The following is a 27005-nucleotide window of genomic DNA, read 5'->3' as shown; positions in this document are numbered from 1 at the left end:
TTACGCGGCAACGCGATACGTCGCGGTTTCGCGACGCGCCGCGGATCGCTTCCGGGGAGCTGCGCTTCGCATCTCAGTTCGCGTAACGGAGCACTTCCGGGTGCGCTAACGCGGCGCGTCATAAGACGCATTACGCGACAACGTGATACGTCGCGCTTCCGTGACGCGTCACGATGTTCATTTCTAACGCGGCAGTTGCGCTAACGGAACGTTTACCGGTTCGCGGACTGGGTCGCGGCATCAAGATGAGCTAACGGGAAGCTTCCCGGTTCGCGAACCGGGAGCGAACAAAAAAAAGTATTTAAAAAAAAAATTATTAATAAACATATAAAATATAATTTTTGATTTAAAGAAGAATACATTTTACAGCTACAGATATTAGCTTTTAAAAAACCAATGAAATTCACTGAAAAAACCCTTGGTTATAGACCATATATAGTTAGGAATTACCATTTACAAAACCTTGAAAATTCACTGAAAAAACCATAGGTTATAGACCATATATAGTTAGGAATTAGCATTTAAAAAACCTTATTTTACTCACACAAAACCATTGAAATTCCATATATAGTTAGTTGTACTAACTATATATCGCGCACCCGCAATCCACTGCTGATGATGTCACATATTACATCATTTATGACATGGTCAGTGACATCACTGATGACATCACTGATGACATCTCAAATGACATCACTGATGACATCTCAAATGACATCACTGATGACATCACTGATGACTACATCCAGTGACTGTATAATTCTGTAAAGTTAAAATATGTCTTACATATTGAAGAATGAGTGGATGTATAAGTGTTTTGATGAAGGATTTAGTAGGGGCATGACTGACTGTATGAGTGACTGATTAAATGTGTCTCACTGAGTGCATGGGTTAGTGACTAAACTGTCTTAATTTGTGCATCATTATGTCTGTTGTTCTGTAAACTGCTGCATGTGTTGATCAGTAGCTATATGATTAACTATATGGGTTATTGATTGGTTGCCCAAGCATTTGTATGGGAGACTGAGTGTGTGTGTGGGTGGCTGGGAGGTGTATGACTCTCTGCATAGATGTGTGAGCAGTTGATTGACTAGATGTATGGGTTCAAAAGTGCATGTGGAAACAGCTGTATGGGCAGTTGACTGTGTGCATGAGTGTATTGGTGAGTGAATGGATATCTCAGTGCTACATGTTAAAGTAAGTACATATGTAAAATACAGTACATGTGAGAGTTGACATATATAAATAACTGTGCATAAGAGCCAGTGAATGAGTGAGTGGCTGTATGGATCATTGTGAACTTGTATCCAGGATTGTATAAGTGAGTAAATATGTTTTAGTATATGTTTGAATAAGTAAGGTGTGTATAACTGTATAGTTGAGGAAATGGAGGTGTGATTGATTCTTTGCATGACTGACTAAGTGTCTGAGTAACTCCATGGATGAGTGACAGTCTATGAGTGTCTGTTTACACTGAGTGTATCTAAGGTTATATTAGAGTCTGAACAGGTTCATCGTATTATCACATGAATGATGTCATCAATGATGTGATCAGTAATGTCAAATGAGATGTCATCGGTGATGTCATCAGTGATGTCATTTGAGATGTCATCAGTGATGTCATTTGAGATGTCATCAGTGATGTAATCAGTGATGTCATTTGAGATGTCATCAGTGATGTCATCAGTGATGTCATTTGAGATGTCATCAGTGATGTCATCAGTGATGTCATTTGAGATGTCATCAGTGATGTCATCAGTGATGTCACTGACCATGTCATGAATGATGTAATATGTGACATCATCAGCAGTGGATTGCGGGTGCGCGATATATAGTTAGTACAACTAACTATATATGGAATTTCAATGGTTTTGTGTGAGTAAAATAAGGTTTTTTAAATGCTAATTCCTAACTATATATGGTCTATAACCTATGGTTTTTTCAGTGAATATATATATATATATATATATATATATATATATATATATATATATATTCACTGAAAAAACATACTTTTCAGGGACGTTATAGTTAGTTAGACACTTCACTCATAAAAAACCATAGAAATTATGCAGTTATAGACAGTTGAGCTAACTATAACTCGCGCCCCGCAATGCACTGAAGATGATGTCAGATATTACATCATTCATGACATGGTCAGTGACATCACTGATGACATCTCAGATGACAGCATCCCATGACTGTGTGTTTCTGTAAAGTTTAAATGTGTTTTATATATATATATATATTTTTGTATCACAAAAGAGGCGGCACAACCGGATATTTTACTGAAGCCTTTTAATCAGCGCTTCACCCAACCGATGCGTTTCAGCCACACAAGGCTTTGGTCACGGTCAGTAAGTCCTTCTACCATTTCCATTTAAATACTGGCCCATTTTAGCCCTAGGTGGCATTATGGGATACGTAGTTTGGAACAAAATTCATTTAAAATTACAAGAAAAGAAAGACTGGTGTGATTCAAACATTTGCAATGTCTTAGTACATTATGTCACATGTTGAGCCTGAAATTAATAGCGCTTATAGTTTCACCCTTGGAGTAAATGGTGTGAAAGATTTATAACAACAATAACAGAATGGAAGCGCGAGCGGCAAAACGCGCCTCCAAAGCGTCAATCATGTTTAAAGCCGGGGCTGCAACGGCTGACACAAGCCATAATACCAAAACACCAGAAACGAACAATGTAACGCTCAAACAACAAATTAATTCACTTGAGCGACTTTATAAGAAAGAAATAAACAAAAGCTGGGAAGTAATAGCACTCGAAAATTATGTGGAGGTAAGACGTATCCCACGAGGTTTAAGGATTTTCACCATGCCCACATATCCGGATACAAAAGAAGAGCTATTGAACGAATGGATGGAGAATAATACAGCATGTTCCTTGAATATGATGCACATTTTGATCAAACACGCCAGAACTGACATTGATGAGTTAACTAGAAAAATTAAAGAATCAGAGGAAACATTGCAAAAAGAATCAAATCAAGATGAAATTACAAAACTCAGACAAGAAATGGAAGCTAGATTGGACCACTATGAAAAGGAAATTGAGGAACGCAAAGAGCGAAAATTTAAACGTGACGTACAAGATTATCCACATGTTTCAGTTTAGAAAGCTGCTGAAAACTTGGTTGTTTGACCAATAATCTGCCATTAACTGTACTGTTTTTGAACCTTGATAATGCTCCTTTGGGGATAATGAGTTGAGTTACAGCGCCAAGACACCCACGGGTAAAAGTTGCGCTTTACAAATCGTAAAAATAAATAAATAAATAAATAAACAAATAAACATGGTAGGATCTTAATGTTTGCTAAACGTTATGACAACTTAAAGAAAAACTATCCAATGCACAAACTAGCATCGAGTGCAAGTGAATCAAATGTGAGTGAGAATGGAGCCACACAGGTGGCTTACCAGACAAAAAACTTGTCTGTTTTAGAGGAAGTAACATTGATGAATCTGGAAAAGACCATCACACGAGGCGGAGGAAGGGGAAGAAGACCATATCAAAGAGGCGGGAGAGGAAAAACAACACAAAATCAACAAACTTCCTTGCCAGCACCCGAAAAACCCGTAGATCAAAGCAGCGTAAGAAGACATTACCCCCTCCGCAACAGGAAGTAACCAACCTAATTGTAAACCTCTCTAACTATCAGCCGACTGAAAAAGAGAAAATTGTATTGAACAAAGGCTTATCATTCTGCCCCGATTCACATTTTGATTATACGCAAACAAAAATCGATTTATACAAATTCGTCAGAAAACTTAAATTGGCAAAAATACATGCCAACAAATCCCCAAATCAAAGTGGACAACATGCAAATGACAGCAATGAAGAAGGTGAGATAATCACGACCATTGAACAGCTACCTGATTTAAGACGAACCTTTGAAGCTTTGTTTGATCAGAATGAGGCAACAATGTCAGATACTCAAATGTTGGAACAAATGGACATCAGAATTAATGAAAAACCGAATACAGGACTAAAAAGAAAGTCCCGGTTCTATCCAATTTTGTCACCTGGCAACAAGATTGATCTCTTCTCGGACGCAATGAGTGAAGAGTTGGATAAACTCACAAAAGTAAGAAATAATACAAGGGAAAATCTAACATCAGATGAACGAAAAGCTATCAAATCTCTCATGGACAATGAAAAAATAACAATAAAACCCGCGGACAAAGGGGGAAATATTGTCATAATGGAAACATCTGATTATGTCAATGAAGCCATGAGACAGCTTATTGTGCAACAAAACTATTCTAAACTTACAAACAATCCGAGCACTAGAATGCTAAATGAATTGAAAGAACATCTGAATGAATGGCATACAAAAGGTTTGCTAAATGATGATGAGAAAAAAATTTTGAGCACTGACTTTCCAACGACGCCCTGTATATATTTTTTACCCAAAATTCATAAGACTCTAATCAACCCGCCAGGCAGACCAATTGTCTCCTCATGCAGCTCCCTGTATGAGAATGTCTCAAAATATGTAGACACATTTCTTGCTCCTATTGCTCAAAGCATGCCTTCCTATATCAAGGACACAGGAGATTTTCTGAGGAACCTCGTGGATATAACCTGGAATGCGGAATACCTACTAGTCACGATAGATGTAGTATCGTTATACACATCGATAAGACATGACGTAGGAATAGAAGCTTGCCAATATTTTTTAAAACAACGTAGTATTACTACATTGGAACACACAAATATGCTTCTAAAAATGATTCACATGTGCTTGACAAACAATGTCTCTCTCTTCAATAAGGAACTCTATAAGCAGGAATGCGGAACTGCCAAGGGGATATCTTTTTCCCCAAATTATGCAAATATCACCATGGGCTGGTGGGAAAAGACAATAGCATGGAACATCAATAACCAATCAGATCTGGATCACATAATTCTATGGGTACGCTACATAGATGATTTGTTTATAATATGGAATGGGTCAGACCTGCAATTTCAAAAATACTTCTCCAGATTGAACAACAATGATATTGGTTTGCAATTCACATGCTCTACAAGTAAAAAACAAATTGACTTTCTAGACACCAAGATCTACATCTCAGAAGGAAAAATTGAATCCACTTTGTTTCGCAAAAAAAATCTACAAATAGTGTGCTACATGGCACCAGTTTCCACCCTAAAGCCCTGCTCAAAAGCATACCATATGGAGCATTCATAAGACTCAAAAGAAATTGTTCAAAAGTTGAAGATGCCGAACTCAAAATAGGAGAAAGCAAGGCCAGATTTGCTTCACGAGGTTACGAAGACCGTGTTCTAAAAAATTGTAAGAAGAAAGCAGACAAAAAGACGAGAGCAGATATTCTGGTGGAAAACCCCAAAATAAACACAGAGAAAGACCCACCAAGATTTGTAACTACATTCAATAAAGTAAGTGGAATCATCTCTAACAAAATGAAAAAATACTGGCATCTCATATCAGGAGATCCTGATATAGGAGAACTTGTAGGCAAGCAACCATCCATAACATACAAGAAAAACATCTCTCTCAAAGATCTCCTAGTGAAAAGTCACTTTCAAATGAAATCACAAACAAATTGGCTGACGGACCAACACAAAGGATTCAAACCATGCTCAACTTGCAAAGTATGCAAGATTGGAACTAGCAAGAAAAGCATTGAAGAACCGGATGGTAAAATAATGCAAATTGACCAACAAATTACCTGCAGTTCTAAAAATGTGGTATACGTTATCGAATGCAGATGCGGCATCAAATACATAGGCAGCACCACATGCATGCTGAAAAAGAGAATCCTGGAACACATCAGGGCAGTGAAAAACAAAAATATGCTATATGCCACTGCGAAACATATAAGTGTCAGTCAAAATGGAGACTGGAGAGCAATGAGATTTTATGGTTTGAAAATTCTGTCGAAAATGGAAAGAGGAGGTGACATTGTCCGTAAATTAAGACAAATCGAGTCCCGCCTCATCATCCGACTTCGAACAAAAATCCCGATGGGCATGAACTTTGGGGAGGACCTCCATATACATCTAGAGTGACTGTAACTATACCAGCCAAAAGTCTGAATTGCCAGGGTACTATACCCGACACAACAATTAAAAGAAATAAGGAAATTTTTGGAACTGAAAAAAAAAAATTGAACTAAAAAACATTGCCCCTGTGAATTAACATGTGACATAATGTACTAAGACATTGCAAATGTTTGAATCAAACCAGTCTTTCTTTTCTTGTAATTTTAAATGAATTTTGTTCCAAACTACGTATCCCATAATGCCACCTAGGGCTAAAATGGACCAGTACTTAAATGGAAATGGTAGAAGGACTTACTGACCGTGACCAAAACCTTGTGTGGTTGAAACGCGTCGGTGGGGTGAAGTGCTGATTAAAAGGCTTCAGTAAAATATCCGGTTGTGCCGCCTCTTTTGTTATACAAAATTAGTTTTGGGTCAGGATCTGGGCAGTTCGTGCTGGACTGTTCCCATGATATCTATTTCAAACAACAAGGGGACCCCAATTAGTATCAGCGAGGGACCTCGGGGAGCTAAGTTATATGGAAAACAACAATTGTCCCTGGCAGCAAGACAAATAATTGCAAATGAATATAGACTCAGTCAGTTCTATATTATGGAAGACATGCCCAGCCGGGCAGAGGTCCTCAAAATTTATATTTAAATCAAAGTTTTACAAAACACAATAACACCTTCAACAATTCACGTGCGTGGGGCACAACCTGTACCCAGCCACAACAATACACGAACAACATACATAAAAGGGCTTGTAAGGCAAAATCAACAAACTCTGAAAAGTTCAAATTTAGACAGAGAATTTCTTATAGGTACCATTACACATTTTTTGTAACAAGTAATATCACAGGTATATGGTACACACTGGGTCAGTGTGTACCATATACCTGTGATATTACTTACAATATAAATTTTGAGGACCTCTGCCAGGCTGGGCATGTCTTCCATAATATAGAACTGACTGAGTCTATATTCATTTGCAATTATTTGTCTTGCTGCCAGGGACAATTGTTGATTTCCATAGGACTGTTCCCATGAGGCACAGGGTCAAGGCTGAGTTGCATATGGCCAGGTATAAACTGTTGTGGCATGGTGAGCAAAGGAATGATCGATTTAACCCAGATCTCTTGACTGAGGGTGAATGTTTTGATTAGCTTTGCATTCCGTCCATCAATTGTGTGTCTTTTGTTTTCTCAAGCTAAGTGCTCCAGGTATGCCCAGACGAAGGTCCTGGGCTCACCGTGCCACTGGAATCAAGCTATCCTGGCTGAAGAGGGGTAAACCCTGAAACAGGTCCTAGGATGCTTGTTTCTGGTCCAGGGAGGACCTGGCTTGGCAGTTTGGGCTGGACTGTTCCCATGAGGCACAGGGTCAAGATGGATTTGCATATGGCCAGGTCTAAACTGGAGTGGCATGGTGAGCAAAAGAATGATGGATTTAACCCACATCTCTTGACTGGGGGTGAATGTTTGGGTTTGTTCTGCATTCCGTCCATCAATTGTGTGTCTTTTGTTTTCTCGACTTACGTGCTCCAGGTATACCCAGACGTGGGTCCTGGGCTCACTGTGCCACTGGAATCACGCTATCCTGGCTGAAGAGGGGTGAAACCCCGAATTCGGTCCTAGGATGCTTGTTTCTGGTCTAGGGAGGACCTGGCTTGGCAGTTCGGGTTGGACTTTTCCCATGAGGCACAGGGTGAACACTGATTTGCATATGGCCAAATCTAAACTGGCGTGGCATGCTGAGCAAAAGAATTATGGATTTAACCCAGATCTCTTGACTGGGGGTGAATGTTTTGATTTGTTCTGCATTCCGTCCATAAATTGTGTGTCCTTTCTTTCTCCCCCTAAGTGCTCCAGGTATGCCCAGACGTGGGTCCTGGGCTCACTGTGCCACTGGAATTAAGCTATCCTGACTGAAGAGGGTGAAACCCCAAAACTGGTCCTAGGATGCTTGTTTCCGGTCCAGGGAGGATCTGGCTTGGCAGTTCGGGCTGGACTGTTCCCATGAGGCACAGGGTCAAGACTGATTTGCATATGGCCAGGTCTAAACTGAGGTGGCAGGGTGAGCAAAAGAGTGATGAATTTAACCCAGATCTCTTGACTGGGGGTGAATGTTTTAATTTGTTCTGCATTCCGTTTATCAATTGTGTATCTTTTGTAGTTCCTGTTACCCCCATCTCCTTCCTGTTTTGCTGTTCTTGAAGCAAAAGAGGTCAAAATCTCTCCGTACCAAAATCGATCCACCGGCTCCAAATAAAGTTCTGTGAAAGAAGATTTAAGAAGAAGGAGTGGGTGTGTACTTCCAATTTATTTTGCTGAAAACTATATTATCCAATGATATTCCTTGCTTTCCCGGTCATGTGATATTCTTGGTGACCGAAATAGTTGTCGTTACTGCGCAGAAGCGTAAATTCAAAATAAAAGTTTGAAGTAGTTTTCTTTAAAATGGTAAGAAAAACAGAACTTTCAATACTAAAATAGTGAACAGATATACCGAAACTTGTTCACAATACCTCTACCTATATTTTTCAGAGCTGTTGAAAAACGCACGGTATCTGCGATTACCGACGTCATCGCAACTTCTGCTCTCTTCGCGGAAACGGAAAATAGTGTTTGAAGATGATTTTTCTGGAAACTCACTACACAAATATGAGTTTGAAAAGTACACTAATAAAGCTCTACTGTTAAATATACTGTAGAATATGTCTATATATATGTTTTACCCTTTGTACAACCACGCGTTCTTTACAACTACCGACGTCACCGCGATGACGTCGGTAGTCGCAAATATAAATATTTTTTGTAAAGATGGTTTACTCCTAATTTGATCACAGAAATAAATATCTTACTATATATTTCAATTTAAATTTTCTTTTAAAAATGTCTATAAGTGTATTTTTTTGTATGTGAAATACATTTACTGATCACAGAATCTCCACAGTAAATGCAACTATGTTGTGCCGACTCACACAATTGTTAGAAATAAAACCAGTGATTAATGTACTTTCTAATAAACACATGCAAAATAAAAAAATGAGTGGTATATAATATAAATGTAATACACAATATCCAATTATAGAAACGAGTACGAAAATCTTAGAGATTCACTTTAAAGAAATGGACATTAAAATGAAGAAATGAAATGTAAAAAAAACTTAGAAATTCACTGAGAAAACAAAGGTTACAGGGACATTATGGCTAGGAATCAGCATATAAAAAATACCTAAGAAATTCTGTAAAAAAAACAAAGGTTACAGGGACGTTATAGTTAGGAAATATATATATATTTTTTAAAACCTTAGAAATTCAGTGAGAAAACCAAAGGTTGCACAGACGTTATAGTTAGGCTAACTTTCACTCGTACAAAACTAAAGAAATTCAGCATTTCTAGTTAGCTAGCTAACTATAACTTGCGTCCCCGCAATGCACTGCTTATGACCTCACCTATTAGATCCCTCATGACATGGTCAGTAAAATCACTTATGACATCACTGACGACATTTCAGATGATTTCACTGATGACATCATATACAAAGTCCCTGACATACCCACTCACACCCCAATATAACCTTTCCTACACCCACACCAACTTCCACACAAGCATTCTCAAAACTATTGGCACACCCATACCTGTAGTGACACACCCACTCACACCCACTCATTGATTCATAGGACTACACACACATCTACTTAGACACCCATACAGCCACACATACACCAACAAACTGACTAATACAGCTACTGATATATCCACTCATAGACCAAAACAGCCACTCACTCACTGTCAGTCACCCATAGAGCGATTCACACACCTACTCACTCACCAACAAAGTCAATTACACAGCCACTTACACACCTATACAGTTATACACACACCCACTCACTTATTCATACAGATATTAATACATAGTCACCTATACAGTCACTGACACAAGCACACACTCACCTATACAGCCACTCCTAAACAACTAACCGACCAATACAGCCACTAATATATCCACTCATACGCCCATATAACCACTCACACACTTGTCAATTCCACAGCCACTACTCACCTATACAGTTATACACCCACCCACTCACTTATTCATAGAGATACTAACACATACTCACTCACCTATACAGTCATTGACACAAACACACACTCACTCATACGCCACGCTCGCAATCACTCAGTCAAACATCCAGTCACTCATATACTCCAAACACTCACCAATACTGCCTTTCGCATAAGCAGTTACTAACCCATGTACCACTGAGACATCCATTCACTCACTGATGCAGCCATATACAGCCCCTCACAGATGCACTCACAAAACCATTCAGCCACTGACTCACTCATCCATGCAGGCAATCACACACCCCTTCACCCACCCACACAGACACTCATACAGGTACTCAGACAACCAATCAATCACCCATACAGTCACTCACATACCCAGACACCAACCCATACAACCCCAACTAGCAAACTCATAAAGACACCACCAGGTACAACACCAGTGAACCTCAGCAGTTATATAACTGCTGAGCTAACTATAAGTTAAGCCCCCACAATGCACTGCCTATGACCTAACATATTACAACACTCATGGCATGGCCAGTGACATCACTGATGACATTTCAAATTATATCACTGATGACATCATCAAATAAGTGTACTTTTTTTAAGAGTTTATAGGTGTTAGACATATATAATAACCTACTACAAAAGTTAAATTAGTATACTAGGTGCACTACTACAGAGAGATACTACTTCTAACATATATTATGAGAGTGACCGTATCCTTGTGTTTATAGGTAAGATTTATGGGTGTATAAGCCAGTGTGTGGGTAGCTGTGTGGGTGAGTGAGATGCTGTGTAAATAGTGGTATTAGTGAATGAGTAGAATTGTTAGCAGCTGTATGGGTGAGGGATTGGCAGTGTGAGTGACTCTATGGGTGGGTATGTGTAAATGGCGGTATGAATGAGTGGGCAGATAAGTGGTTGTGTGGGTATGTAAGTGAGAAAGTTTTGGAGACATTCACAATCACTGGATGAAGTAATCAGTGATGTCATTTGAGATGTCAACAGTGATATCATCACTGATGTCACTGACCATGTCATGAGTGATATAAAATGTGGGGGCGTGACTAGCAAGCCAAGGTAGCAGACACACCCTAATGAGGCTCCACAACCTCACCCCTTTATCCGCCATGAGTCCCTTACCAGCACAGTCATTCATCTCTAAAATCTACCAGACATAATTGGGGAAGCTGTTTTCTGCCACCACTTCTTTTTGGCAAGCCACCTGCCCTGGTGCTTTGTGGGAGGTAGGTTGGACAGGGCCTGGGCCCACAGATTGGTAAAGCACTAGAGTCACAGCAGCAATGCTGCCTAAGCTGCTGGACTGGATGGAGGCAATGACTAGACCTGGCTGACACCCGCTGACTCACAAAAATCTCCTGCCTTTGGAGACTGTGGTGCCACCACCCATACTGGCACAGTGGTGGAGCATCAGTCGCTGCATCAGGCCTGATGCTGTGGGTGCCCTAACACAGTGGAGGTGACCGGGACGCAGCAAGGGACCTGCATGGCAGACTGACCAGAGGGCACACATATTGACGTGGTGTGTGAGCTGGGCAATGCTGCTCTGGGATGCCCCCGCTCTCCCACCCTCCCTCTCTCAATATGTAATCCTCTTTTGGAGCCAGGAGGTCAGATCGAACCTAGGCTCATCCGCATGAGGCATTGTAGGAGACTGACCCCAAATGAGAGAAGGTGTTCTCTGGGGCTGACCACAACACTGTTGTGAACGGACAGGCTGGCCCCCACCCCAGCCTAGTGTCAGGGTGGATGCATGGCCCTGGGCACCTGTGGCTAGCATCTAAAGATCAACAGGGTGAAGTGAGCTGGGGTGGTGGGACTCTGGCATATCCCTGCTTGCCTGCCCTCCCCTGTATTACGGTTCCAGGTCAGGCTTTGCCCGTGCCGCAAGAGGGTCAGGGGAGGGGCCACTGCATTGCACCACATCTGGGCCCGGTGCTTGATCTGCTGCCTTCATTGGGGCCGGCCCAGGCAGATTGGCATGGCCCCCAACACCGATCGCTGAGATCCTTTTGCTGCATGCAACAAACTGTTGGGGGGGGTGGGGATATCATCAGGCCTGGGTCCCCAACATCAAACCAGATACAAGAGTGGGCACACAGCCCTGAACACACACGGCCCACTGGGGCCTACCTCGTGACTGCACCCCTGCACTCTAGGGCAGTACAGGACACTGAGCCAGCGACACGCTGCCCACTTAGCTTAACACTGGCAGACCAGTGGGGGACCTCTGAAGCCTAGTTCCCAGCAGATAGTCATGGGTCACTTATGATCGACTGCCCCACCCACGCCGTCACGATTCACAATGAAACCAGAAAAATCACCCGAGTGGCACCCGAAAAAGGAGGTGCTGCAACCCGACAGGTGCCAAATTGGACATGTCCTACAGGGGGTGGGGAAAATTGGAACCACTTGAACGTAAAAATTTAACGTGACAGCGGATTTCATGCTTCTGCTGGCGGATCACAGCAAACTTGCTGCCAAAATGCACAACGCTGAATTCACACTAGCTGAGCTGCAGCCAGCTCTCATAAAAACTCGACCTTGCTACAGTCATTGAAGGCTCAAGTGAGCACCATGGAGGACAGAGTGGAAGACACCGAAGGCTGGTCCTGCAGAAACAGCATACGGGTGGTGGGCCTGCCGGAGGACAAAGAGGGATAAGATGTGGTGGCCTACACTGAAACCTAGATCTGTACTCTGCTACCCCATGCAGCGTTGTCGTCCTTTTTTGCAGTTGTGCATGCCCACTGGGTGCCGCTACACAGGCCAACACCGGGCTCTAACCCCAGACCCTTTTTTTTTACTCTTAAACTATAGAGAGCAGGACAGCGTACTCCGCAAAATGCACAAATTGAAGGAGTCAAGGTGAACAACACCCTGGTCATGCTCTTCCCAGATTACATGGTATCTGTGCAAAAACAAAGGATTTATTTTCAAGCGGTTGAGTGCCACCTCCGTGAACTCAACATACACTACTCATTGCTGTTCCCTGACCTCCTCTGAGTGGTGGCCAAGGCCACCATTCATTTATTCGATTCCCTGGAAGACGCATGGGACTGAATGGAAGCCAATGGTCATGCAGCTTCCTGCCCCCCACCTGTCAACAAAAAAGGAATGCAAATCGATACCAGAAGCCACTGCCGTGGTCGTGGGGGACGTGCAAATAGCACCTGAAATGTGCAGCCACACTCTGAGATCAGATGGAGATGCTGAATCCGTGAAGTTACTGAGTGACAATATCTTCTTGGCCAATTGGCCAGAAAAGGCATAGTCGTCAGCCCCATCAGATGTGACACCACAAACTGCGTGCGACATTATATGACTCATAGCAGTGCCTGGTGGTGCAACGCCCATGGCCTCCTGGTGACCTGTGACACTTGTGCAGTGAACTCACCAAATAGGGATAGGTACCCTTTTCAATCAAAAGGGATAAGGTCAAAGAATTCATTAAAATGGAAAAAGAGATTCCTTTTCTATCAATCACTCTTGACCATTCATTCGATTCCCCTCTCTTTTATATAGGATGAAACAACCATTCACCCTTCTATTATTATCTACTCCACTATCTTAACACTAAACACTGTTTTATGCAAAGAGTTTCTTATTTATTACACATTTTTAAAGCCATAACACATACCATACAATATACTCTATATAAATTTCATTGCAGTAATGAAAACATTTTGGGGTCCATTAGGATGTAGGGTGGGTCGCCACCGCCCTACACCCTACCCCACCCGCCACCCATTTCACCTGCCATATTACTATGGCGGGGGGACCCTGGCGGACAGAAAGAACGTCCACTGGTCGACCAGTCGATAAGACGGAAAAGGGGCTATATATGGTGGCGGTGTCTGCTAGACACCGCCATCCATATTAGAATGGGAGCGGGAAGCAGCCTTTCCGCGGCATTCAGGTTTTGCTTTTGGGGGCCGTATTGGGGGGGGGGTGCACACGGGGGGGTATGGTACCCCCTGCCATTGTCATGGACTTGGTGGCAGGCACATCGCGGTGCCTGTCCCCTTGTGCATGACAATGCACACAGTGCATTCCCAGCACTGTGAGCACCGCCCGCTACAATGCTAGGAATGGAGGATGCCCGCCATCCTAATCCGGCCCTTTGTATTTCAAAACTATATTCATAACAAATCCAATACACTGCCACAAATTTCTCAATCACATTTGTTTTTTTCTGTGCAACAATGGCTTATAATTTATATTCACACAGTGAACTATAATCCAAATTCCATGAACAATGTTAATTTTATCCTAAGTTGTAAACACAGTGTTTCATGATGTAAATTGGTTCACCCCACCTTCTTCATGACTTTTATTTAAAGTGCATAGATTTGTCTTTAAACTAGAAGTTTTTTTCATAGTTCTCATATTCTTTCTGGCTGACACATATAATATGTGGGAGTTTTGAGTTTTTTTGTAATGAAAAAAGAGATTCTGTGCTTTGAGATCCCTGTTGTACCACTTGTTCTCTTTATTGTCCACTTACCGTCAGGATAGCTGCCTCACCAGCCCTGCCAGCAGCTTAGAGCCACTGGTTACTAATCAACCCGGTCTCTACATATCGAATACTGTGGACATTTAAACAGAAATCTGAGAGCTCACACAGCCCCGCCTATTTATCTGCAACCTAAAGCAATATAGTTGCTGTCACTGGTGCTTCCTGCTCTCTTTCTCCTCAGTCCTGATGAAGACCCCGCCCCCAATGCGCCAATTTTGCAGTTCCGTTTAGGGGCCGAAATGCCGAAACTTCTTTCTTTTATTGTCAGACATTTATGACAGAGAATGTATATCTGCAATTATGTTATGATTTGACATTTAATGTAGTTTGCAGGAAACTGTCTCGATAGTCCTTTATCTAATTATTTTCTGATGTATATATATATATGCCCACTACTGTCCTTTCCCACTATCCCTTCCATGCACCTTCACTTCACCTTTTTTGTGCACCTGTTTGTTGAAAAATATTTAATTATGATTTTTCTTGTACTTTATATCTTGATTCATTCCAGTGCTGTGATGAAATAAAATCAAACTCAATAGTGAAATAACTGTATGGTGGGGGTCCATTTTGTTAAGATACAATAGATTCATTCTTGCTTTGTCAATCTATTTTTAAATTGCTCTCCACTGTGACATTACCTTATTGTACCAATATTTACCCAGGTCCAGTGGTTGCCCGGGTTGTCCAATTGCTTTATAACTACGGTCAGGACAGTCATCAGTTTATCAAAGCTGTAGTATATTGCAAAAAAGCAGTATTCTCTACTCCTATTGTTTTTCTTCCTCTGTTAGAGGGAAGCCTCACTCATCTCCTTCCATCTGTTACTCTTTGGATGTAGAGTGAGGATCTTAATTTTATATTACGTTTTATTATAATATATAATTATAATATATACATTTTATAATAATCCGATTGGAAGGACGGGACAAATACAAGGAAGAAAAGATTGACAGGGAGTATATAAATTAAGACCCCCACTTTACATCGGAAGAATAATAACTAGACGAACCAATTACACTCCTTGGAATTCGCAAAGCCCAGTGCTCTGCCGTCAGGCGAAACTCCTAGGCCTGGCGGCCTACATGTGTTATATACTGCTGCGCTCAAGGTTTCTACCTTCCCCACATCACTATGTGAGGAGTTGCTAGTCTCGCCACCTAAGCCCTGCAGGGATCCCATCGACCTAGGCTCTCACCATCCCCTGTCCCCATTAAAAACAGATTATAAGATTCTGCTTGCCGATTGACTGGGGCTGCCGGTTTCATCTTTGGTCCACCCAGACCAGAATGGTTTTGTTCCATACTGCAATACCTCATTGAACCTGAGACGTTTTTTTTCGGGTCTCCACTCACTCCACATTGGAACGGCCACACTCCAGGTGTCTGGTGCTTGACAAGGGGAAAGCCTTCAACTCGATGGAATGAGACTTTTTTTTTGCCACCTCACTTAAATATGGCATCAGAGGCAGATTCCTCTGCCTGATCCGCCTGCTATATACAGCACCAACAGCTAAGGTGAAGGTGGGCCCCAACATCTCCAACCCCATATCAGTGCGCCGCGGCACTCCTCAGGGATGCCCACTGTCTCCGTTACTTTTCTCCCTGGCTAAAGAACCCCTTACTGCCGCCATCCAAATGCAGGGCACAAACTGTGGCAGCACACCCATTTTTGTTATATGCCGACGACATTCTATTATATTTCCGAGATGTGCGCCAGATTCCCCTTCTTTCGGCATAATTACTCAACGATTTAGCAGCCCTCTCTAGACTGCGGGTTAGCTGGACCAAATCATATCTCTTCCCATTTGCTTCTGCATGCCCCAACCCCGCTTTCATCCTCAACAGTATCCCCATTGCGTGGCAACCTGTCACATTCCATTACTTAGGGATAAGAGTGTATCACCAACAAATGGTTCTACTGGATGGAAACCTTGGAAAAACAATAACAGATCACTGGTCCCAGATGTCATTCTGGTGTACGTTTCTCCTGTCGGTCATGGGTCGGATAGCCCTCCTTAAAATGGTGGCCCTGCCAAGACTGGTATACTACTTTACTAACCTGCCCCTCTACATTGTGCCTCATCTCTTCTGTGTGTTAGAACATGTCGTGAGGGAATTTATATGGAACAACTCCCTTTGCCGCATGGCACTTTCCAAACTATACTTGTCCACTGACCAGGGAGGACTGACAGTCCCAAACATGGAGCAATACTACTTCGCCTCACAGCTCCAATGGGTGGCTAGGTGGATGGAGGGACATCAGCTGCCTAACACAGGCCCTCTCTCACCACCCTGGTCTCTTGCCTCAATACTGTAACTGTTTCATCCCTGTTCAAGAAGGAGACCACTGGATGTTCTACTTTTCGAAGTCATGTACTGTAGAAGCTTGTACATAACACGTTTGTTGCTACCATATCCACCGGCACTGCCTCTGCAGGGTACACCGTGAGGCTGCCTCATCACCACATCTGCCAAGCTGGCTACTTGGCTGGAGGCCGGACTTCACACTTTATGTGATCTGAATGATGGTACTTTAATACCCTATGTCATGCTAATAAAAGTAAATGGCCTGCACTCAGGCCAATTCCTATTGTATAACTTGCTGATTGCTTCCTTGGAGGCAAATGGTGGACATGACAAATGTGCATCAAACACAACTAAGAGCTACAGAAAGACTATAGATGAACAACCCTTCCTCAAGCCTACTCGAGCAACTCAAAGCAGCCCGAAAGAAATACAAAAACACATAAGCAGTGAAAAATCCACCTTCTTCTGCGCTGCCCTGGACAACGCAAAAAATAGACCCAACAAACTGTTCAAAATCCTCAAGCAACAAACCTCCAAGCCCCCAGAATCCTCCCTACAGGCTTCCAAGGACTTGTGTGAAAACTTCGCCAACTTCTTCAAAGAAAAAATCACCAAGATTGAGCTCTCACTGCACATCAACGTCAACCCCATCTGCAAAACCCTGACCCCAGTATCAGTATATAGCACGCTCAAGCACCCCACAAAAACCTAGAAGTCCTTCAACCCCATCCGGGAAACCGAGATCCTCAAACTGATCTCCACCTCCAAACCAGCCTCTCACGTCCTTGACCCGATACCCACCCAATTGACCAAAAAACTGAAATTCTCCATAGCCCCGTTCTGGTGCAAGATCATAAACAGCTCCCTGACAACCAGCATCATACCTGAATGCCTCAAAGTTGGCCAAGTCACGCCACCACTTAAAAAAACAGGCCTTGACTCCAAGGAACTGAATAACTTCAGACCCATCTCCAATCTCCTCCTCCCATCCAAAATCCTTGAAAAATGCGTCCTCCAACAACTGACTCAGCACATGGATAGCATCAACCTTCTTGACCCTCCACCAATCGGGTTTCAGAAAAGGCTATAGCACCGAGACCGTAATCCTTAACATCGCAGACGACATCCACAAATCCCTCAATACTGACCAATGTTGCCTCCTCATTCTCCTAGACCTATCGGCAGCATTTGGCATGGTTGATCACCAACTTCTCATCAAGGCTTTGCAAGAAAGGGTAGGTGCTGGTGAGGTGGTCCTATGCTGGTTCACCTCCTTCTTACATAGCCGCTCACAAAGGATAAAAATAAAAAACTTTACCTCCGACCTACACCCCCGTCAACAGGGGCGTCCCTCAAGGTTCAATGCTCTCACCTCAACTGTTTAAGATATACATGGAGCCCCTCACACCCCTACTCAAAAATGCTAACATACCTTTCCACCTCTATGCAGATGACACCCAGATCTATCTAGAAACCTCCTCCATAGATGACATTCACAGACTAAATGTCACTCTTAATGAAATCCAACATTGGCTTTCGCTTAACCACTTAAAACTCAACCAAGATAAATCCGAAATCCTCATCATCTCCAACAAAGAAGAGAACCCTCATATTTCAGTGTGGCTAAAAGCTTTGGATGCTCTTAACGGCAATCACACTCTGACCCACTCCGTTAAATCATTAGGAATCACCCTAGACTCAAATCTCGACATGGCCAAACCCATCAAGAACTCAGAGTGCCTTCGTCAACCTGAAGCTACTTAATAAAATAAAACCATTCATCCCAACCAACGACCTCAAACAAGCACCCCAATCACTGGCGCTATCCAGAATCAACTATGGGAATGCCACCCTCACTGGCACAGCAAAATCTCACCTAGCTCCCCTCAAAACTACTCTCAATGCAGCAGCTAGAATGGTCACTGGAATCAGGACTCAGAGAACTAAAATGGCTCCCAGTCCAATTGCGTGACAGCTTCAGAACTGCCTGCCTCACACACAACGCCCTGCACACAGGAAAACCTGAGTATTTGGCTGCTAAACTCAAGAGGGCTGGTCAGATACGGAACCTTAAGAGCTCCAGCACCCTACTACTCATCCCTATGAAAACATGGAAACAAGAAACCACTGCACGTCCTTTGCTGGAAACGTGCCCAAAATCGGGAACACCATCCCAGTCGGTATCAGGACTATCTCATCCTTCACAAAATTCAAAAAACATCTAAAAGTCCTTTTCCTCAACCGCTCCTTCCCGAATGGATAGCCGCCATCTAAACGCAAATCCCTGCTCATCGTCTCTCCCAGACATTGTAGTTCTAAGACTTACCTCCTCCCTGCTATTTGACCCCTAACGCCCCCCCCCTAAGTGGTTCAACCCCTAGACAACATGCACTCTATGAGGTTATCTCAGGACTTACGGACTACCTCAATGCTGCTCAGCACACTTGGACTTCCTTACCTATATGTAGATTACTGCTTTATTGCTTCCACCCCATGACAACGTGCACTCTATGAGGTTATCTCAGGACTCACGTACTACCTCAAAGCTGCTCAGCACACTTGGACTTCTAAACCTATATGTATAATACTGCTTTATTGTATGAATCTTTCTCAAAAACTGTTGTGAAGCACTCCGATACCCTCTGTTCAGGCTAGTGCTATGTACAACTCCTTAATAAATATAAATAAATAAATAAAATTGACTATGCCAGTACTTACATATCATGGGACAGGGAAGGCATCTCACTAAATGGTTTGTCGCCTCACTGCGACACCACACTGCAGTGTCACTATTGCCCTTGAGGCAACTCTCGGAAGTGGACATGCATCACCCCTATACTGAAAAAGAATGGGCTGAGGTACTGGAAGGCCCCAACCACGTTTCCGGCAATGCTCATTTCTGCAGTATTCAATAATATATTGTACAGAGAGCATAACTCACCCCAGCCAAAATCAATAGGTAATTTCACCGTACAGATGCAGCCTGCCCAAGATGCTGCATCACCGATGCTGACCTACTCCAGATGCAATGGGCCTGCCCAACCCTGAGCACATACTGGCAATCCGTTGTCGCTGTGTTATCCACCTGCATGGGGCGCACTGTGCAACACACATGGGCAGCCATGTATCCTACATCTCTACCCTAGAAACAAACAGCAAAAAGTAACCTCCTGTTTTCTCTATCTGGGTATGTTAGTAGCCAAGTGGCTAATCTCGAAATGGTGGAAATCATCTGAACCCCCTAACCCTTTAGTATATCATAGTCCAAGGCAGAGAGTGTGGCTTTGCATACAGAAGACACACTAGGCCTCCACAAAATCCCCATAGCTGTGAACTGGGATGTGAAGACCACATGCTCAAAAATGCACAGTGTGCTCACATTTGTCATGCACAAGGGCCAGAAGCATTGCAGTTGGGCTGAGTTCCTCCTTCCCCAGCACCTCCTATTACTCACAATTCAAATGGAAACAATATGCTGCTAGTATTGTGCGAGGCACCCCCAGCATAGCCATCGTCATCTCTAACTGCACGTTCTTGAACATGGCACATTTAATATAATCGCCCCAGCATGACATTGTATGCACACATATAATTGTCATTGCCGTTGAAATTGTACTGTAGATTTGATGTCACATGCAGCATGATGCCATTTTATGTATCTAGTGATGCCATTCACATTGTAATGCTGTTTCCTTGAACTTGTAACTGCTTCATTATCTTAAAGAAATAAAACCAGAATCAAACAATAAACAAGCATTTACAATGCAACGGTTTCGCCTTTGTAAAAGTTAGAGCTATTGGCATTGTAAATGACAAATTTTGGTTTTGAAAACAGATAAATAAATGGCATTGTCATTTACAATGCCAATAGCTTAATCTCTCACAAATGCAAGACCTATTGCATTTGCACACACACACAGAGCACAAACACACACACAGAAATGGGGGGGGGACGAGGAGCAAAACCAAGGCCCAAGTGATTGGTTCTTTCTGAAATGATAGTGATGAGCTAAAACGATAGAACCGAAGAGCTCTATCACTTTAAACGTTGCATACTTACGGAACAAAATGTGAGCATATTACCGTAAACAATTACTGGTCATTGATGGTATTCCTTATAAGGCCAGGCACTTTTAAAATAAAATAATCATCTGGGGATAGTTTCAAGTAAAGTCAGAATAAAAGCAACAGACTCCACTAGCAGCCTCACAGCTGTGTTCACACGTGATCCTTTGTTCATGCAAATAACATCCGCACGGAAGAGGGCTACGTGATAATAATAATAAGTAATAAGGAGCACAAAAGGCAAAACATGAAAGTAAATAAAAGTATAATCTGCTATTGTGTTGTATAATGAAAATATAAAAGTTTCACATTGGGTTTTTTGTATAAATTATTCTCAAATATGTAACTTGACAACAAAGCATATTGTCATTGTCAACCTAAAAATGCCGCTTGTGCTTTTAAATGGTCACTGAACTCCTCAGCCACTTGAAACAATCCATTATCACAGAATGCATAATGGAGGACTTGCCCCAGGTCAGACAAGCAGACAAGTGAACAGTGATGTTTGAATACTCACAAGTGGTGGTGGTGCCTTGCTGGGTAATCCACGGTGACAGAAGTCCAGAGATCCCTTCAAATGTCCTCTGGCACCGAAGAGCGCGATCTGGGATGCGTTGGCCTGTGCAATGTACACTATGGCCACACTATGAAAAAAGTCTGTGCCCTCCCATGTCCCTTTTCTGCGTACTCTAATTACTCTTTAATTGCCTTTTCCAACGAAGCCCTGTCCTTATATGTCCTAGTAATTTGCCTTTTACAACGAAGTCCTGCCCTTATCTGTCCTCGTAATTCCAGTCTTGACCAACCTCCCAGTCCTAATGCAAATATCCACGCTCAGTTATTAGCTCTATAACCAGGAATCTACATTTCCGTTTCCGCCAATATGTGTCAATTCTTAACTATAGTTATCACCCCGGCTTTTTGTCACTCCCCTTCGCGACAGAATAGCACCCGCTAGTTATTATTCCAGTTTTTCTATATTTCTCCCTGCCTACCATACTAACATCTCTATCCTCTTGCCACCCAGCTATTAACGCCCGCCATTATGTTCTATTAACGCCCCGTCTCCCATGACCCTCCCTTGCATCTAACGTATCTCCAGATGTTTACAGCCACTCTCCTATGAGTCAATAACCCTCTATATTTTTTCTTTCTAATAATCTACCACCAATAAATCCCTTTTTCACTCGTTTCTCCTTATCCCTCTGCCCCTCCGCTGGCACTTCAAACTTCTCTTTCCTCTTACAGATGCTTTATTAATGCTTCGCCTGTTCATAAATTCCACCTTTCAGTGCTGACGCCCTTAAGTTGGTCCTCCTCTTCTTTAACTGGGGATAACCGTTCTCGTTACTTATCAATGCCCCTCCTTTGGTCCTCTCCCTGAATGTTAACGTCCCTTCAGTCTTGTGGCCCCGCCCTCCCCTCCCTAAAGCCTACTTAGATGATCCTGCTTCTGTGCCTCGGCGCGTGCTCAAAACCCCCATAGCGCCGCGCGTTCCAGCCAGTGAGGTCACAATGCCCTTCCACGCGCTGTCGTGCTGCCACAGAGACGTCACAGGACCGCATAGCTGCCAAGGTGTCAGATAGCCATGTGTGACATTTTCATAATTTCAGTGTAACTACGAGTGACATTTCAACGACTATGAGTGACATTTTCTTGCACGCAAAATCAATCATTAAAGACATGGGAAATACAGAAATACAGAAATTAAACCCATTTGAGCTACGAGAAACTCTAATAAGATCTTAAAACTGCTTCAAAGCACCAGAAAAGAAGGCCGCTGTTGGACCCCACTGTACCAAACAGGATGTAAGAGGTCATACTGCCTCCAAATGAGGCTCATCTTCCATAACGCCCCATCTAGAACACTGCCCACAAAAACAGGATAGAACCCATGCCTCATGCTCCCTCTGCATGGACTGATCAAACTGTGCTGAGAAACCCCAGCACGAACAAGCACAAACTCCTGTATCATGAGACCCTCAAAGCTACCTACTGACACAAATGTCACCTTATAAGCAGGTTAAGGCCTTAATAAGTGACAACCAGGCCGCAAATTCTCCTCAGTCTGAACATTGACACTCCTCCCAGTAATAAGCACCTGTGTCTGACCAGGGCTGTAGTGGCCTCTGTGGATTATTGCCCTTATTAACTGCAGCAGTTCACAGGTATGTCCTCCTTAACTGGCCACTTACCAGTAGAGTTACACCTGGTTGTCTTTTCATTGGCATGAGGAATGTTCTATTGCTTCTGCAAAAGTTGTGAAAAGCCCCTAAAGCCTGTATTTTCTCTTCAGTAGTACATACTTAAGAAAGCAAAAACAAGAACAAGAAAGCACTTTGCAGTGTTCTAGAGCTGCCGACTTAATTATCAATGGCTGCTAATTAAATTAAACAGACAGAAAGGTGATCTATAAAAATGAATACACTTTATAAAGACAATTTTTATAGTGCTGTATATCTTGTTTGACCCTTTCCAAATCTTAAACTGAGGTGAACAAATGGCGGGTATTTCTTTATAAAAGGTGGGAATTCTACTTACCAGTCGTTTACTATGCTGCTTAGGCGAAAGTCGTGCGGTAGGCAGGGGCAGTATTGGAGGCTGTCTCTCACTGTCTTGGAGCTCAGGACAGTTCTGAATCCCCGCAAATCATGCATCAGTCCAGTTAAAAGTTTACTGGCCTCAGTCAACGTTGCTGATGGGCTGCTTCAGGCAATGGGTCTCTGGTGGGCTGAGGTAGAGGAGTAAGACTGCTGGCAAAGCTAAGTCCAGTCACTGTACGCTCAGTGACCCTGGCAGGACCAGACACATGTGTCTTGGCCCCCTGGTACCCTCACAAATGAGCAGATGATGTTTTCTTGATCCGACGGGGGACTGTGAAGTGCACTCCCTCCAACATTTGGAGAGCTGGGCATGTGAAATTTGCTTCCATCCGGCAGGTTCTGGCGATTGTCAGTGCCTTAGCATGGGAGGTCGGGGGTCATCACACAGTATGCAAGAAATACAATAGGCATCCTCCTTCCTCAATGTCATATCCGATGTCAGGGAGTCCGTCACACGCTATGAACTAAAAAGCACATACTCAGATGGCACTGTTTCACTGACACTTTTGTCAAAGTCTGCCTGTTATTTTATGTGATAAAAGCCACACTCTGTCTGCAGACACGTGGCTGGTGCTAGCTTCAGACCCAGGTGGTTCACTTTAAATGAAGGTAAAATTTTGTTCGACCTTTCTAATTAAGCGCCTACTGACTACCGCTCCTGTCTGTCATCAGGCACCGAATATATTTCACAAATCATGTACTTCATGCACCATGTGGAGAGGTCGACGGTGTTCACAGTCTCTAAGACTGTTAGTAACTAGTGCAGCACTGCAGTCTTTGCGCGTTAAGCTAAATGTGCACGTCAAGTGTGTGTGGCTGTAAGTACGGGTAGTGTGTTCGTGGAAGCACATTTGGATTTTAAAGCATTATCCTGTGGTGCGCTGGCAAATGATTTATTGTCCCTCACTCTAGAAACACTCACTTTTGCAGCGGCAACCAGTGAGAGAAGGTACACAGCTGCCTGGCTCGCCTCTCTCCTTGTGCCTGGGGACCTACTGCTCTGTGCAGCCCAGCTGAGCTGCCAACATACGACCTCTCCGGCCGCCGCATGGGAGTAATCAGGTAGCACCGGTGGGCCCGGCTGGGTCGGGTTCGTCATGGTGTCGGTCGCCCATTAACACAGCAGGATAATTGCGGACAGCATAGCCACTAATCTTGAATTAAACTGCTACGCCCTCGCGCAACGGGAGGGCGGCAGCCCAAGGACTCGTCGCACTCGCCTATATCTGTGAGTCTGATGGAAACTCACAATCCTAACCTCACTGCCTAAATGGCTCGGTACGAACCATTGCTATGCAGTGACTTGACCTCAGTGAAATGCGCTTCCTGCGCAGGCAGCTGCACACTCTGACTCTCAAACTCACTGAGAGGGACCTATTCTGCGCCGACTGACGAGCACAATTCCTCGAGAGCCTGGCCCCGCCGCTTCTAACAGGGACCTCACTTCCTTTCTGTTAAGGACGTGAGGTCACATCTCTCTCCCCCCCTCCTCCTCGGCGCCACAACAGCCAGTAACGCAACGAGGGCAGGCCTCGCCGGGTCTCTCGTATAGGGCAGTCAATGTGACTTAGTGGGTGTGACAGCCGCGGCCTGCACCATCCGGAGAGGTCGACGGTGTTCACAGTCTCTCGACCGAAACGCCCTTCTGAAAGTAAACGAAGGACTACGGTACCGAAGGGCTCGTCTGAAGATAAACGAAGGACTAAACTATGACAGAATTTTGTAAATGACAACGAAACAGAAGAGCTGCGAAGAAAAGTTTCAGCCATGTTGGAAATAAATCTAAAATGTATTTAAATCTACACTTCAAAGCAAACAACCACAACATAGAATAAAATAAGTGTCCTAGAAGAAAAACTTATTTTTGAAATATATTTAGTAAATATAGCAGTCTACTAATTTCGATTAGACTTTGAATATCGATATGTATTTACAAACCAAAAGCAAAACATCATATTTAAATTAAGTCAAATGAGCAAAAAGTGGATATATATCCTAGTAAAATAATAAATAACGAACACACGGGAAAGAGCCTGTGCTCTCCCCTTCCCATTGGCTGGAAGGTAAAATTCCAGCCAATGGGAAGAGGAGAGGGCGGGACTTAAAAAAAGACCCAGAAACGCCCCCGAATCGCGTCAAGGCGGGCCCTGAACTGAGTGACGCTCCTCTCCTCCAATGGCTGGCCAGCATTTACGAGGCCAGCCAATGGAGAAGAGGGGCGTGTTCAGGCCCCCATACTAGACACATAAGATTTCGGCTCCGCCCACTGCTTACGCAGTGCGACGGTAGCCGAAACCTAAAAAGGAGTGATGTAGTATGTGAGGTCATAAGCATTGCATTGCAGGGTTGTAAGTTATAGTTAGCTCAGGTATCTATAACTGCTGAATTCCAATGGTTTTGTAGGAGTTAAATCTGAGCCTAAATATGAAATCCCTGTAACCTTTGTGTTTTTTCAGTGAATTTACAAGGTTTTTTAAATTATATTTCCTAACTTTAATGTCCCTGTAACCTTTTTTTAACATTAAGTAAGAAGCCCATCGCAATGCACAGGGGCGGGGGTTGAAAGCAGGGGCTGGCATTGTGCTGCCCCGCCCAAGCTTGCTGCTTCTGTCACCCTCCTCTCTGCTATTCACTGTCTAAGTCCATGGCTCTGCTGCCTCATTACAGCTGTGTGTGTACATTGTTCCGCCAGTGCCCTAAACAGTCAGCTTGCTGCCCATCCACCTCTTCCCTATCCTCTGTTGTTCAAGTCCAAGCGCCAGCCCCTTCCCTCCTGCCATGCATGGTCTGATGTGCTGCCACTGCCCTCCATTTAGCTTGTTGTCCCTGCCCACTCCTCCTGCCCTCTGTTGCCCAATTCTATGCCCCATTATTACCTTCCTGCTTAGCTTCTCTGCTTAGCTTGCTGCCTCTACTCTCCTTCCCCCTGCCTTCTGATGTCTGTGTTCATGGCCCTGCACCTTCCTTTTTGCCTACCATTTTCCTTGATATGCAAAAGGGGGGGTTCACCCACTATAAGTCACTGGGACCTGGGTAGTATAGGTACTGAGAAAGGGGGGTCCCAGCAAGAGAAAACACAATATATACAAAATGAAATACAATAGAGTAACAGTTAATTCACAAACATCGTTATTTAATCACAATGTAAGTATAGTATGAATAACGCAATAATGCATTCATGGATAATTACAAAATATTTACACGTGCCCATGGGAAGGAAGGAGGTGGTATTGTGGAGGAAAGTGTAGGTGAAGGATAGTGACACAAAACACGGCCAAAGCGCTTCACTGTATTATCAAACTTTTTAGTCAGAAGTAGACAAAAGAAGACCATTAGTTCAAGATATTAATTACGAAAATATCATTATCATGCTCCACATT

At 43.3% G+C, this 27005-nt stretch overlaps 1 protein-coding gene across 1 annotated transcript in view; it reads right to left on the bottom strand.

Moving 5' to 3' along the window:
- LOC144753346 (neuropeptide FF receptor 1-like) overlaps positions 1–27005 on the bottom strand; it is a 1025672-nt gene that overhangs the window by 711069 nt on the left and 287598 nt on the right. The gene's annotated exons all lie outside the window — the stretch shown is intronic.

This window comes from Lissotriton helveticus, chromosome 5_1 (assembly GCF_964261635.1).
Source record: "Lissotriton helveticus chromosome 5_1, aLisHel1.1, whole genome shotgun sequence".
Taxonomy (NCBI): Eukaryota; Metazoa; Chordata; class Amphibia; order Caudata; family Salamandridae; genus Lissotriton; species Lissotriton helveticus.
The sequence above is the reverse complement of the archived record's forward strand: the minus strand, read 5'-3'. Positions and strand labels throughout refer to the sequence as shown.